The 14,689-nt window shown below is 45.2% G+C and overlaps 1 pseudogene; it reads right to left on the reverse strand.

Annotated features, from left to right (window-relative positions):
• Window positions 1-2,385: 2,385 nt before the first annotated feature.
• On the reverse strand, window positions 2,386-3,174 carry LOC113200765 (enolase-phosphatase E1 pseudogene; annotated as a pseudogene).
• Window positions 3,175-14,689: the final 11,515 nt, after the last annotated feature.

Raw genomic sequence — 14,689 nt, forward strand, 5'->3', positions numbered from 1 at the left:
CCCAAAAAATGGGATGAGGGGTGCTGGAGATGTGGCTCAGTGGTTAAATACTCCTGGGTTCAACTCCCACTACCACAAAAAAAAAAAAAAAAAAAAAAAAGAAGAAGAAGAACACTGTGCTATCTAATCCCCATTCTTACCTCTAGCTTCAGACTCTTACTCAGGCTGTGCCTCCAGCAAAAATGCCACCTTACTCCTTTCCCACGTTTGTTTCTAGGCCCTCAATCACACATCCTTCTGGCATCTTTTCTGGTTCCTCTAAGTGGATAAGATCTAGCTTCATTTAGCTTCTCAAAATAGTCCATTACTCTTTCCAGTTACCTTCAAGTTGTTATTACATTTGCTGTATTTTTAAAAATTCATCCTTAGGGGAGGGGAAGGGGGGATAGGAAGGGCAGCAGAATAAAATAGACACTAGTATTGCTGTATGAATATATGTTTCTGTATAACCAATGTGATTCTGCAACCTGTACACTTGGAAAAATGAGAAATTATACCCTATCTGATTCAAATGTATGATATGTCAAGATCATTGTATTATCATGAGCAACTAATAAAAAAAATATAGTAACTTAGGTAAAGAAGTTAAGAGCTGCCTAAGGGTTAGAATGCATTCACCCATGAAGGCTTTCCTGCCATGAGACAACAAAGGGATATGGGAACAACTAAAATTATGCACCTTTATATAACCCAATAGGACACTGCAAATAAAACTTAGGTGATGTTAGGGAAGACTGTATACACCCCATAATACTCAGACAATGAGGAATTGGGCAAGGGACCTTGAACTCTACAGGTAAGATGCTGGATACATCCAAACTGTGTGTGCCTGCTCTCTCTGAGACACCTTGTCTTGCAAGACACCCAATCTTGCAAGATCATCATCAAAGTGAAACATCACTATTTGCTGTGTCTCTTGTCTCTTGATCCATTCTTTGAGTTTGGAGAGGTGAGCATGTTTCTCACATGTACTATTTTTTTAAATAAAGAATCCACTTTTACCAGTCAAAAAATAAATTCATCCTTTTATGATCATTTGTGATTTTGCCATTATTTACAAATTACTCCCATTTTTAAGATTTCTTATATGCATTTCTATTTTTCTACTCTTCTATATTTTGTAGTCTTTAGATTCTTTAAATTAGCTACTAGAAGATCAATCTTTTTATAACTTTTCCTTTTCCTTATTTGAAGCTTCCTAAAATTATCCCTCCAGGATTCACTAAAAAATAATTGCCTCCTTCAGGCATTATCTGAAATACTTCAAACATTAAGACTCTCAAAAGCATAAGAAATCCCATTAATATATTGAATGCTTACAGCCCAGATGAAATAGCAACCATATATGTATACATAATTCAAATGCCAGTTAACAATTTTTTCCATTGGCACTTCATTAAACACATACATCACACACATAATTAAGACAAAAATAAAATAAATTTCTTATTTTAAAAAATTTTCTTCAATCTGAATTTGTCTTGATTATGGTAGTATGTGATATAGTTGAAGAACCTCTATAAAACTGAAAGAAGAGAATGCTTTTATTAATTACAACAGAAAACTGACATGTAATTCTATTAGAATTGAACCTGGGCAAATAATGCTGTTATAAAATTTACATTTCTCACATTCAATGGGGAAATATTATATATTAGGGCTCTTCTTGGTGCTAATAACTAATTTCAGCAAAATTTTATTTTAAAAAATAGTAAGTAGCAATTAATATATATTCTTAAACTGTGTAAGATAAAGTTAGAAAGGCAACTGGTAACAACCAGTAGAATTAGAATCATTTTGTTGAACATTAAGAACAATATTTCTTTTTTAGCTGTTATATCAGCATACCTTTTTCATTGATAAGGCAAGTGCTGGCTATGGTTGCCACATGATTAGTAATTTTCTTCTTAAGTAACAAATACTTGACTGATCAAGATTCAAGTGAATTTTCTTTCTTAATTTTGCTGTTTGGCAATAGAAACATATACCTTTATCTTTTGTCCCAAGGGAGGCAAATAGGAAATACAGCTTGTAAATTTTCCCACTCACCATTAAACAAGGGCAATGAATTATTAAGAATGTCTCTGAAGTATTTCCAGTATTTACAGTAGTAGGCCTCGGAATAATTTTCAAAACTAATTTCTCATTTTAGTATAGGATTTGATAATCATAACACATTTGATTTGTATTTTCTTCTATCACCTACACTTTGCCCTCAATAAAGGTTGGTGTTATAGTTTCGAACTATTTCTGCATCTAGAGCATCTTTACATAAGTTTCATTTTCACTGAACTGAAGACTTTTTTTTCTCACTATGTGCTCAAGAAAGTTAATGAGCATACACATGCATATACTGGCACACATATATATGTCTATGTAAGTAAATTACTTTACCATTAGAATAAAACCAGACACTGGGGGGACAACCCTGAGGAACAGTTGGTCTTCTGTAGAAATGGTCCTCTGTGCTGAGGGAGGCAGGTATAGTTCACTAAGGGATGTGAGAGGCTGTAGGAAGTTTTATCATCATCTGTCAATCCTGCATTGCCAGCTGTCACCGCTCCGGCTACATGCACACCTGCTTCTCCAGCAACACTGGCTTCTAAAAGTCACATGTCTTAGAAACAAGATGTGGTTGGTTGGACCTCCAATGCTATTTGCAATCTTTCTATAACTTTGACTCTCCACTCTGTCCAATCTTGGTGTCAAAGTGACCATCCAAAAGCTCAATAATATTTCCCCCTGTAGAATGCCCACATGATAGTTTTGGAGCCTCTACAATTTCAGAAGAATAGATGAACACCTTCATTCCAGCTTCCCTCCACTTCCTGACTGCTGGAACTACAACTTCAAAAAACTCCGCTTTCATGCACCCAGCTATAAATGCTGCCCTCCACAGGTGGCCCTGCAGTTGTTTGAGCGCTGTGGTCTTTGGGTCCAAAGACATCTGTCAGCACAAGTTATCTACCCCATTCCCAGAAGCTGCAGATATTGGAACAGCCCCATCCACATGGGCATTTTCTTCAACCTGTTTTCTCAAAAGATTGGCACTCCTCCTCTTCCCAATGGGTCTGAATATACTCTTTAACATTTTCTTTAATGTAAGGAAATAAAATGTTCTTCGATATCTAACAAGATCACAATGACTTTAGCAGGCACCAAAAGCTCGACCATTTTTCCCTTCTAGCTGTTACCATGGAAATCCATCTGCTGCTAGAGAAGTTGGAGGACAGCGCTAGATGTGCCCCCAGGACAGTCTTGGGCTTCCAAGAGCCCCATGACAATCTCAGAGGTGGCAACCCCTGGGGCCTGAAGCATGCAGGAGAGGATACCTCTGCCAACTAGCAAGTGGAGAGGACCACCGCCCAGGGGTCAGAACTCAGGCCCAAATCTACATTTGTTTTTGAACCTATTAACATCTACTTCCAACCATGCCTATCAACTTACAAGGCTTTGAGAGCAGGGATTGACTGTCACTTGGCCTCACAGGTGCTCCTTTACAGACTTATGAAATGAAATCCTCTTTCCAAGGAAGGGGAAAGTAGCTCCTTGGGGGTCCTGACAGGAGTGAATGAGGTACCTGTATTCTGGGAGGAACTAACTATGTTTAAGGACAGGGTGTGAAGGAAAACATCCCTATCAATCGGCAGATATGGACTTTAATTCTATGGGAAAACAACCAGATGGGGACAGAGGACACGTCCCTGATATCTGACCAGAAAAGCGAGAACCAGAGATCACCAAAGAACAAGGGAGATCATGCTATTACATAACTGAGATTTCCAGTGTCTGTTAGCTCAAGGCGGTGACCAGAACCTGGAGCTGTTCCCAGCCATAGGAGACCATTTCCACCCACCTCTCTGCGATGAGGAGAATCAGGGGTTGAGGAACTCAGTCTTTGAATAACAGGTGGGACAAGAAAGGGGCAAGAGATCAGAGAGAAACCCAAGCCCCTAAAGGGAATTAAGGTTGGGAAAAAGGAGAAGGGCTGAATTATCAGGCTGTCACTCCCCTTCGCCAATTGTATTCTCATTCCCTTGGCAAAAAATTTAATAATAGTTATCATGTATTGGGTACCTTCTCTAGGTGCCATAGCTTGGATCTGGAGTCCCCCAAGGGTTTGTGTTTCGAAGGCATGGTCCCCAGCTTGGTGCCCCAATAGGACGTGGTGAAACCTTTAGGGGTGGGGCCTGGTGGAAAGTCTTCCATTCATTGATGGTGTACCCTTGAAGGGGATCGTGGGACCACAGCCTCTTCTTTGTCATTCCTGGTAAATGGTTTTTCTCTACCACATGCTCCCGCCACAATAGGCCGCTACAGGCCCAGAGCGATGAATCTAGTTGGTCTTTACTCAACCCTTCAAAACTGTGAGCCAAAATAAACCTTTCTTCTTCATAAGTTTATTATCTCAATTTTTTTTTTTTTTACAGTAACAGAAAGCTAACTCACTAGGCCTGGTGCTTGACTGGTTACACCACAGATCTTCTCTTTCGGCATTCTCTTATGTGATGATATATCTTCCAACCCTTACAGGGTTTCTTACATGCTGACAACCTCTCCTGTTTTACATCTGAGAACCAAGAGTTTCATGGAGGACAAGTGACTTATACACAGCCCTCCCAGCAATAGCAACAGCCAAGGTTTCTTGAGCATTTACTATGAGACATACATGGCCTACTAGCAAGAACAAACAAACACTAAGTTACTTACTTTTCACGAGAATCCTTTCATGTTGAGAACTATTTAGTATTCTCCCAAATTTATACATGAAGAAACAAGGTTCAGAGTGGTTAAATAATCTCTTTAAGAACACCCAGGAAATAAAAAGTGCAGCCAGAATTTGAACACACATTCTGGGCTCCCCAGCATAGTCTCTTACTGGTTACAACCACAGTGCACAACTTAGACATCAGTACAAGCTGTCTCTAACATTTTTAGAACCCCTGAAGTATAGAATCCACATATTTGTTTATTTAATCTTTCCCACAAACCCATAAAGTAAGAGTTATAATCTTACAATTTTACAGGGAGGGAAAAGCAATTCAAATAGGTGAGGAAATTGGTAAAGACTGATTTTCTACTATACCCCAGATGCTTTTTAACATTATAAGGAATGAATATCTGTAGAATGCATACAAGAAAGAGCAGGTAGCAATGCAGAGTGACAAATTTCACTGGCCTTAAAGAATTGGAGGACAGGGTTGGAGTCCAGGCTGTGTCCTCATCAGCTTTGCATCCTTGATCAAGTCACTTACATGCTCTGAAGTCTCATGTCCTCAACTATAAATAACAATGATGCTGACTGCACCAGCTTAACATGAGAGCCAAAGGAAGCATGGAGCATAGCAGTCTCTTTAATTATGTATTGAATTTGAGTTGTTGTCTGTAAGTCTGAGCCTGTGGCCCTGCACACCTGCCTGCAGCAGCCCAAGTTTCTCCTCTGACCCACCTGTTCCAAATACTTCGAAGGCCAACCCGGACCACCCTCTCCACAATGGCAGTGGCCTGCATTCCTGAGCTACTTCTCCTGCTGCATTTTAGCAACCTGGCACTTGTCCCTCTCCAGTACACAATAAATGCAGTTTAATTCCCACTGTGGCAGGGATTTTGATTTGTTTTGTTTATCACTATAGCTGAGTGGGTATTGACTAGTCCTGAAGATAAATGCTAGGGGGGACCCCAGAACTTTGTGGCAAGGGCTTCACCCATCCCAGGAGTCTCCCCCTCACGCCACATCCAGTATGGCTGCCAGACACAGCCATGGCCTTGAGACCTACTTGATCCCTATGCCACCCTGATACCAGTCTCAAACCCTCCCCATATCACCCATTGCTCTACATTCTAAGACCCCATCTCCTGCTTCCTTCCGTCTTCACTCTCCATCCCTCCCAGACAAGCTGTAGCAGGCACCTCCCAGGCTGCACCCACAGAACCCAGAGGCTCAGTTGCTGCTCCTCTGACCTGCGCCCTGCCTCCTGCCCTAGAGCAAATTTTCCTGCCAGGGCTGTGTGTCATTGATTCATGACTCAATCCCCTGTGCCCTATACAGGTTCCTCTTTTTCTCTGAGCTGCAGAAGACAAAAGGTATAGAGAGCAACTGTCTCAGAATGGGAAGACAGGTAAGCAGGATGGGGACACAGAAGCTGAGGGCAGCTCTGGTGCTTCCTAGACCCTTCAAGTAAAGGGGACAGGCATGAAGTCAAGGCATGGATAGAGTGCACTGTGGAACCTGTCAGAGGCAGCCCCTGCCCTCTCTGGCCCTAACAGGACACTGAGCTCAGGGAAGGAGCATTCTCTAATATCATCCCCAGTCAAACAGTATTAGAGGAAGACACTGCCTGCTGTGCCCCAGAACCTGCCTGAAGCATCTCAGACTCCACATCCTCAGCCCTGGTTTGGGGTCATCACTGCCTCCACCTTTGCTGACTCTATCCCAGATGTAGATACTCTCTATGAATTGACATATTGTCTCCCGTCTACCTCATAAAGTCCCTCCTCCTAATCACCCAAGGCCCTCCAAATCACACCTGGGTTTGGCATCTCTGCTCCCTGGTCCAGATCCAGAACTGTTTCTTAATTAAGGCAAGTGAAACAATTTAGCAATTTCATCTTATTCCATAGGATCTGTTTTGCTCATTAAATATTTTTCCATGCTCATTTTCTCATCAAAGCCTTGGGATGCTTCCCAGCTGTAAGATAGGGACAGAACCTTGTTGAGTTGCAGTGAGAATTAAATAAGTAAATACGGATGAAGTGCCTAGAACAATACCTGGTGTGGAGCAAATGCTGAATAGGCACCAGCTCAGGGTATTGACCAGCAGTGTCCTTCCCATTTTACAGATGGAGTAGAGGTCCAGATGAGCTAAGTGACCCAGAGTCAGGACAAGAACCTAAGTCTGCACATAACAGCATTCTCAGGAGAGAAATTCACCCCACCTCCCACCCCATGCAGCTGGCAGTGTGGAGTGGTAGAGTTCCTGCTTGCCCCTCTCTAGTCCTGTGACCTTGGGCAAGCCCTTTAGATCTCATTCTCCTCAATTAGAAGCTAGAATGTTAGTAAATCCTCTCCTCATGTTGAGAAGGTGAAGTGAGATGAAGTATCATGAGCACCTGTGAGTTGCTTGTGTGAAACAGGTACTCAATGAACGTCAGGTCCCTCTGGGTACTGTGACACATGCCTATAATTCCAGCTACTCAGGAGACTGAAGCAAGAGGATCACAAGTTTCAGGCCAGCTTCTGCAACTTGGTGAGACCCTGTCCCAAAATTAAAAAGGACTGGGAATGTAGCTCAGTGGTAAAATACCCCTGGGTTCAATTCCCAGTACAAAGAAAAGTGGGTCCACACTCCTGCCCCCTTTGGGTAGGTGCAGCTCTGTAGGCCAGGTCTTAAAGAGCAGGCTGGATTTCATTTCCTACACCCCTTAACTGGCAAACTTGAGCAGTGAATGCCCCAGACAACTGTACACAGCAACCCATCCCCCACATCCCTCATTCATTTATATGCTTATTCATCCAACCTTATGAATCAAGAGACAATCCCTCTCTGAGTTCCATCCCACTGTGTAACTGTGACTCCTTTTAACCTTGCAGGTATCTTACCTGCCTCCCAAGGAGTTAGAAGAAAGAGAAGGCAGCACTGGAAGCCAAAAGTGAAATGGAGGCCACCGGCTGGCTGGGCCATGTTAGAGCTGGGCACAGTTTGGGGACCATGGCTGCAAACCTGTTATATGAAGCCAAGTCTGACGTCATGGGGGCTGGGGCCCCTCAGGACTAAGCCTTAAACAAATGGAGCTACCGCACCCCACAGAGGTGGCCTGATAACAGGAGACCGCAGCAGTTGCGTCATAGAGCCAGGTACCAGGGTACTGTGGAATGGGTGGGATCCCAGGGCAGGCAAAAGGACCCAAGAGGGGCAGACTCCTGACCCAACCCCAACAGAGGGGAGGGGCTATGGGTGAAGGTGAACCCCACCTGAAGAGGCAGGGAGCAGATGGCTGAGTTCTAGAAGAGCTGAGTTCTAGCTGGGGACAGGATGGTTGGGGCTCTGGGAGGAGGTTCATGTTCCAATCTGTCCCCAGCTTTACACTCACCCTCCTACATCTCTCACGTCAGTAAGCTCCACACCCCTTGCTCACACATGGTCACTCTGTTCTGGGTGGAGCTGTCTCCAAGGACCAGGTGAAAGAGCAAAAGGGAGAGAGCACTCACATGGTCCACATGGTGATTCGAGATGTCCAAGGCAATACAACAAGCTGTGGGGTCAGTGGAGAAGTGACAAGGACAAGATAGACATGGAGTCCAGGGACCCACATCACACAGCTCTCCAGGGATGCATACAGCTCAGGCCACCCAGAGTGACAGAAGCTGAACTCTTTGACAGGAATGTTCAACCTATGGGGGCTTCTGCCTTTGCTCCACCCCTTCCCCTCTCTACCACCCCAGCCCAACAGCCTCCTCTTTGCTTCAAAGCCTCCATCTATCCTGATCAGAAATGCAGACCTAGCCAGGCATCGTGGTGCATGCCTGTAATCTCAGCAGCTCTGGAGGCTGAGGCAGGAGGATTGCAAGTTCAAAACCAGCCTCAGTAACTTAGTGAGGCCCTAAGCAACTCAGTGAGACCCTGTCTCCAAATGAAATATAAAAGAGTGGGGTGTGGCTCAGTGATTAAGGTCTCCTGGGTTCAATTTCTGATTAAACACACACACACACACACACACACACACACACACACACACACACACACACACCACACACAGAAATGAAGAACTCTCATTTCTAGGAGTTCCCAGGAGTTCCTCTTCCCTCTTATTCTCTGCCTAAAATAAGCGTTAGCTCACAGATAGTCACTTGTCTCCCCAATGATAGTGCCCGGGGCTGGACAGGAGCCACCACCTCTTCTATTGCTTGTTGTGGGTCTCTGCTGAGGGGAGATAAGTACCCTGTGGGCATCGTCCATGCCTCCATCAGTGCCGTATCCCCAGCACCTGGGACAGCGCCTGGCACACAGGAGGCCGTCAGTCAATACATGCGACTCCTGGGTGGAGTGGGAGCCGGGCTGGCTGCCTTTCTGAGGGAAGTGGAGCAGGCAGAGGGAGTGAAAAGGGCTAGGACCTGGAGGGCAGGAGGCCAGGCCTCAGGCAGCAGGGCTCCCGAGAGGACTGAGGGCTAATCACGTGGACTCCTCACATTCCCTGGCATGACTGGTCCCTCAGCCCCAGGCAGGACTGGAATGGGTGGGCAGAGGAAAGGTCAGCTGCTCACAATCAATTAATGGGAGATTAATGAGGCTCTGTGGAGTCAGGCCAAAGAATGACTGCTCAGAACTGGGCAGCCTGCCTCTCAGGAAATGCATCTCACAAGCTGAGATTGAGGCAGAGGCAGGACTCCCCTGGCAACTCCATCTGGACTTGGGGGTGATTGGCAACCCTCTGTCTGCTAGGCCTCTCACCCCACCATTTCTCCAGGGACCCCCAACCTCTAATACAGTGGTTCTCTATAAGGAACAATTTGCCTTCCAAAGGACATCTGGCAGTTTCTGGAGATATTCATGTCACAATTTGGAGAGGGCCCTACTGGCATCTAGTGGGTAGAGGTCAGAGAGGCTGCTAAACATCCTATAATGCTCACAACAGCCCCTCAACAAATAAAGATCCATCTCAACACATCAATAATGCAGAGGTTGAGGATTCCTCCTTCAGAATAAATTTTAATCAGCATTTATAAGTAAACACTCCCTCCCTTCTTTCTTAGCCACAACTCCACCCAGAGGACCTAGGCATCTGGAGAGGAGGAACCTAGAAGCAGATGGAGACCCTGGATGATCTCTTAAAGTCAGTGTCTAAGCTGGAGGCTGAGGGACCAGTCACTAAACAGACTGCCGATGGCGTGGCAGTTCTGTTGATAGAAGCACCTCACCTATGAATTACAGCCATGAGGTTGGCAATGTCATCCTCATTTTCTCAGGACAAACAAATCTTGGATCAAGGAGTGTCTTGCCCAAGATCCCATACATAGTGAGTGGCAGAGACCAGACTTGGCCTGTTCCTAGGGACCACAAAGCCCATGCTGGGAGACCCGTAGAGGGAGTGCCATTTTATTTAGTAAGGATTGTGGCCACCACCCTCCCAGAATGGCCCAAGGGAGCACCACAAGGCAAGGTTCCTCATGGGTCCTGAGGGGAGAGAAACAGGGGGTGCAAGGGGGTCAGGATCCAACCTGAGGGAGCTCCCTAAGAAAGGAAGGGTGAAAGGGAACCTCCCCCCCACCTGCTCCTGTGTCCCCAATGACTGGATCAAATTGTCCTCAGATAAGGACCTTGTCTGATACCTGGTGAGAGGGGTGGGGATGGGAAGAAAGGGTGAATGGTGAAGTTTCCAGCTGCCCTGACCCAGACTCCATGAGGGCTGGAAGCTTTCTGACCCTTCCAGCCCTGGCCCTTCCTTCTACAGATGAGAAAACTGCCACTGTGGGTGCCTTTCCCCAGTCCATGGGGATGGCAGCAGGGAGCAGGGGGAATCAGAAATGGAATCCCAGCTCCCAGTGGTGACTGACTGCAGACCTCCCTGGGCCTCCTTGGCACTGTTGGTGGAAGAGACCTGGGACCCAGTGACCTAGGAACCCACCTGCAATAAATGGCCCCAGAGAGGGGAGATGGGACAGGGGCTCCTGGGAGAGGATGAAGATTGCAAATCAGCCAATGGGGTAGGGGTTTTCAGCTATCCTGGCGCATCCCTTCATTTGATGAACTAGAGATGGCTCATGGTCATATCTATAGAAGGTCACAGAGCCATCACCACTCCCCAAATTCAGCTCCCTGTGGAACTGGAAAGCCTGAGATGAGAGATGAATAGGATGACTTAAAAATCTTGGGTCTGCATTACCTAGAATTATTTAGCACCTCCAGGGACTGATCAGCCATTGGCACTGCCCAGCCTCTTTCAGTGGCCCCGAATCCCTACCCCTGCCAGGCCAGTGCTTCCTCCCAGCCCCTCGGGTCAGGTTCCTTGTCCCCTCCACACTTCTAAGCTATCATCCTCCTCCCTGAACCCCTGTTCTTCTCAGAGTCCTAACCACCAGGTTCCAGTCCCACTGGACTTGGGGGCAAAGTTGGGCCACACTCATCCTTGATTCCATACATTAGGTTGGCAACTGCTGTCACTAGAAAGAGTTATCAGCATGATGTCCCCAGTCGATGACAGAGCCCTTCTCCTGAGCCTTCATGCCTGAGGAACAAAGATAGGGACAGTGATCAAGGCAAGAGGGTCCTCTAGTTCCCACATCTCTACTGCCCCCCTGACTTTACCCCTTTCTTTCCATGTCTCCGAAAAGACATCATTCCCTCTGCCATTCTCTCCTATCATTTTGGCATGAGAACTGCAATGCCGTGGGGGTTAAAGGACTTAAGTACAAGCCCCCGTCACCTCTTCCTCAACATCTGGAAACATGTCTACTTGTCCCCAGACTTTTTTGGGGGGGTACTACAGATTAAACCCAGGGGCACTTAACCACTGATTCTATTTTATTTGGAGATAGGGTCTCCATGAGTTGCTTAGGGCCTCACTGCTCAGGCTTACTTTGAACTTGCAATCCTCCCTGTCTCAGCCTCCTGAGCTGCTGGGATTACAGGCATGTGCCACCTTGCCTGGCTAGACAATCCCCAGACTTCTTGCTGATATCTGCCTCTCTCCTCTTTCTGAACCCTCCTCCTTATCTCAGGCTCTGCTTCTGTCTCTCTCAAGCTTGTGCCTTCTCTGCACTGAGAGTCCCCAGGTGGGCAGTCTCCTTCTCTGAGCCCCAGCCTTCCTTTTTCCTCTCTCGATTCTGGTCCCTCAGGGATACCACAGCCTGTTGTCCCATCTTCCCTCCATTTATTTCCTGTCCTCAGATTACTTGGGTGATAGACTCCTCAAGCTCACCAGGAATGAACAGAAGGAAAAGAGGAAGACAGGGGGCAGAAGGAGAGCAAGATCTCTGGAAGGGTGCCTCCTGCCCTGGGCAGACAGATTGGGCCATGAAGAAGAAAGACCAGCCGGAAGCAGTGGTGCATGCCTGAAATCCTAGCAGCTTGGGAGGCTGAGACAGGAGGATTGCAAGTTCAAAACCAGCCTCAGCAACTGAGCAAGGGCCTGAGCAACTTAGTGAGATCCTGTCCCAAAATAAAATATTAAAAGGGCCAGGGATGTGGCTCAGTGATTAAGCACCCCCGAATTCAATCCCCAGTACCAACAAAAAAGAAAGATAGAAACCTTTCAGGTACCAGACATCTGCTCTTAATCTGACCCATGTTGGAGGAAAACTGTGATCCCTATAAGATAACAGGTATTATTTGTCTGAGGAGACAAACTCAAAATACAGTGGAAGGGAGGTGCTAATGGCTATTCTCATTGTTAGAAATACCAAGGTGCTGCAAGAAATCAAACATGTGCTGGAAGGTGGGCGGGCAAGGTGTTTACTTCTGACAGAAGGAGGGGCTACAGAACCTGGCTAGCAAGTGCATCTGGATGGGAAGTCCACCGGTTTATATCCCTAACCTAATACAGTGCTGCCCTTCACTCTGATTGGAGGCATTCAGGGTTTCAATTAGCAATTGGTTGATTTTAAAATTGGATTGGGCAAAGGGAAAGGCTATAATTGAAATGGCCACAACTGGATCCAATTAAGATACTATATTCTGAAAATGGATTGTGGACTTTCTATTTCTCATACCATAGTCCTCTCCAGAATCCAGAGGGTGGCTGCAGGGGAATAAGAGAGAATGGGCCTGATGATTATGTACAACTATAATGATCCAATTTAAAAAAATAGGGAGAGTGGGGGAGAGAATGGTCCTAACATTTTACTGGAAGAAACAATCACCTAATACCGGCACATTATGACATTTTGGTTAATGACAAACCACATATATGAAGGTGATCTCATAAGATTATGATAGAGATGAAAAATTCCTACCACCTAGTGTTGTAAGCATTGTAAGGTAGCACAATGTATTTGACGTGTGTGTAGTGATGATGGCATAAACTACTGTCACACCACCACTTATAAAAGCATAGCAGGAGTCAGGCACTGTGGCACACACCTATAATTCCAGCTGTTAGAGAGGCTGAGGCAAGGACCACTTAAGTCTAGGAGTTCAAAGCCAGCCTGAGAAACACAGCAAGACCCTGTCTCAAAAAAAAAAAAAAAGTACAGCACATACAATTATGGTTAGTGCATAAGACTTGATAATGATTAGCAACAACTGTACTACTGGTTTATGCATTTACTATATTTTTATCATCATTTTAGCATGTACTTCTACTTTATTGTAAAATGGTCTGCTTTGTTTTGCTGGCAATAGACATGTACATCTCCAATTTACTGCATTTTTTTTGAACCACTGAGCTACATCCCCAATCCTAACACATTTCTTGATTGCACCAGGAGGCCACCTCAAGTGATTGACCCATACTATTTAGGCTTGCATAAGTACACTCTATAAAGCTTACACAATGATAAGATTGCCTGAGGACCCATTTCTCAGACTTATCCCTGTTATTAAGCAACAAGCAGATGTGAGAGTGCCTCACTGGTCCGGACGCTGAGAGCGGCAGATGGGGTGGCCACTCCAGCCACTGTGGAAGTGTAAGCTTCTGAGATGACCACACTTGACGCAGAAGTCCCTGGCATGATTGGGGCAGTTCCACGGTCTGTAGGGAGGAGACAGATCCTAGGTGGGCAGAGGGAAAGAAATGATTAGAAGAGATCCAATCTAGAGCAAAGCAGAAATCATCTCTAGTGCATTCTCTCTCAAGATCCTAGTGAGCTTTGGGTAGTAATTGAACTGATTTTAGCCAGGCATGATAGCGCATGCCTGTAATCCCAGAAACTCCGGAGGCCCAAGAATTTAGCAAGATGCTGTCTCAAAATAAAAAGAACTGGTTAAGTGCCCCTGGGTTCCATCCCTAGTACCAAAAAGGGAAAAAAGAAAAGAAATTGAACTGATTCTATAAAAATCTAAGGACTGAAAATAGCCAAGATGATTTTAAAGAAAAACAGAAGTGGAGGGCCTACATTCTCAGATCTCAGGGTTTGCCACAAAGCAGTCACTAAACACTGTGGCACTGGAGTAAGAATGACCAGATAGAGGCCAGCACAGAGCCCAGAAATAGAAGCATACAGATCTGGTCACTTGACTTAATTGAAGTACTCTTGCAACTTGAGGAGAGGAGAGGGGAGAGTCTAAAATAAATAGTTCTGGGTGCCTGGATAACCAAAAGGGAAAATTCATGAATCTTGCTTTTTCTCTACTTCACTTCATACACAGCAATTAATTTGGGATGGATGGTAGACTTAAATTTGAGAATTAAAATGATTTAAGTTTCAGACTGAGGCTTAGTGGCCGAGCACTTGCCTGGCATGTGTGAGGCATTGGGTTCGATTCTCAGCATCACATATCAATAAATAAAATAAAGGTCCACTGACAACTAAAAAGTTATTTTAAAAAAAATGGTCAAGTTTCTGGAAGAATGCATACGTCAGTGTTTTCATGACAGGGGATGCTGGGGGGCAACTTAGGCAAGTACGACATTCACCAACATAAGAAAAAGTTGATGAATGGAAAAACAGAAAGATGGGCCTTTGTTGGTTTTGTTTGTAGTTTGTTTTGGTTTGAGTTTGGGGGGTTGTTTGTTTGTTTGCTTTTTTTTTTGT

This window comes from Urocitellus parryii, chromosome 8, assembly GCF_045843805.1.
Source record: "Urocitellus parryii isolate mUroPar1 chromosome 8, mUroPar1.hap1, whole genome shotgun sequence".
In the NCBI taxonomy this organism is placed as follows: domain Eukaryota; kingdom Metazoa; phylum Chordata; class Mammalia; order Rodentia; family Sciuridae; genus Urocitellus; species Urocitellus parryii.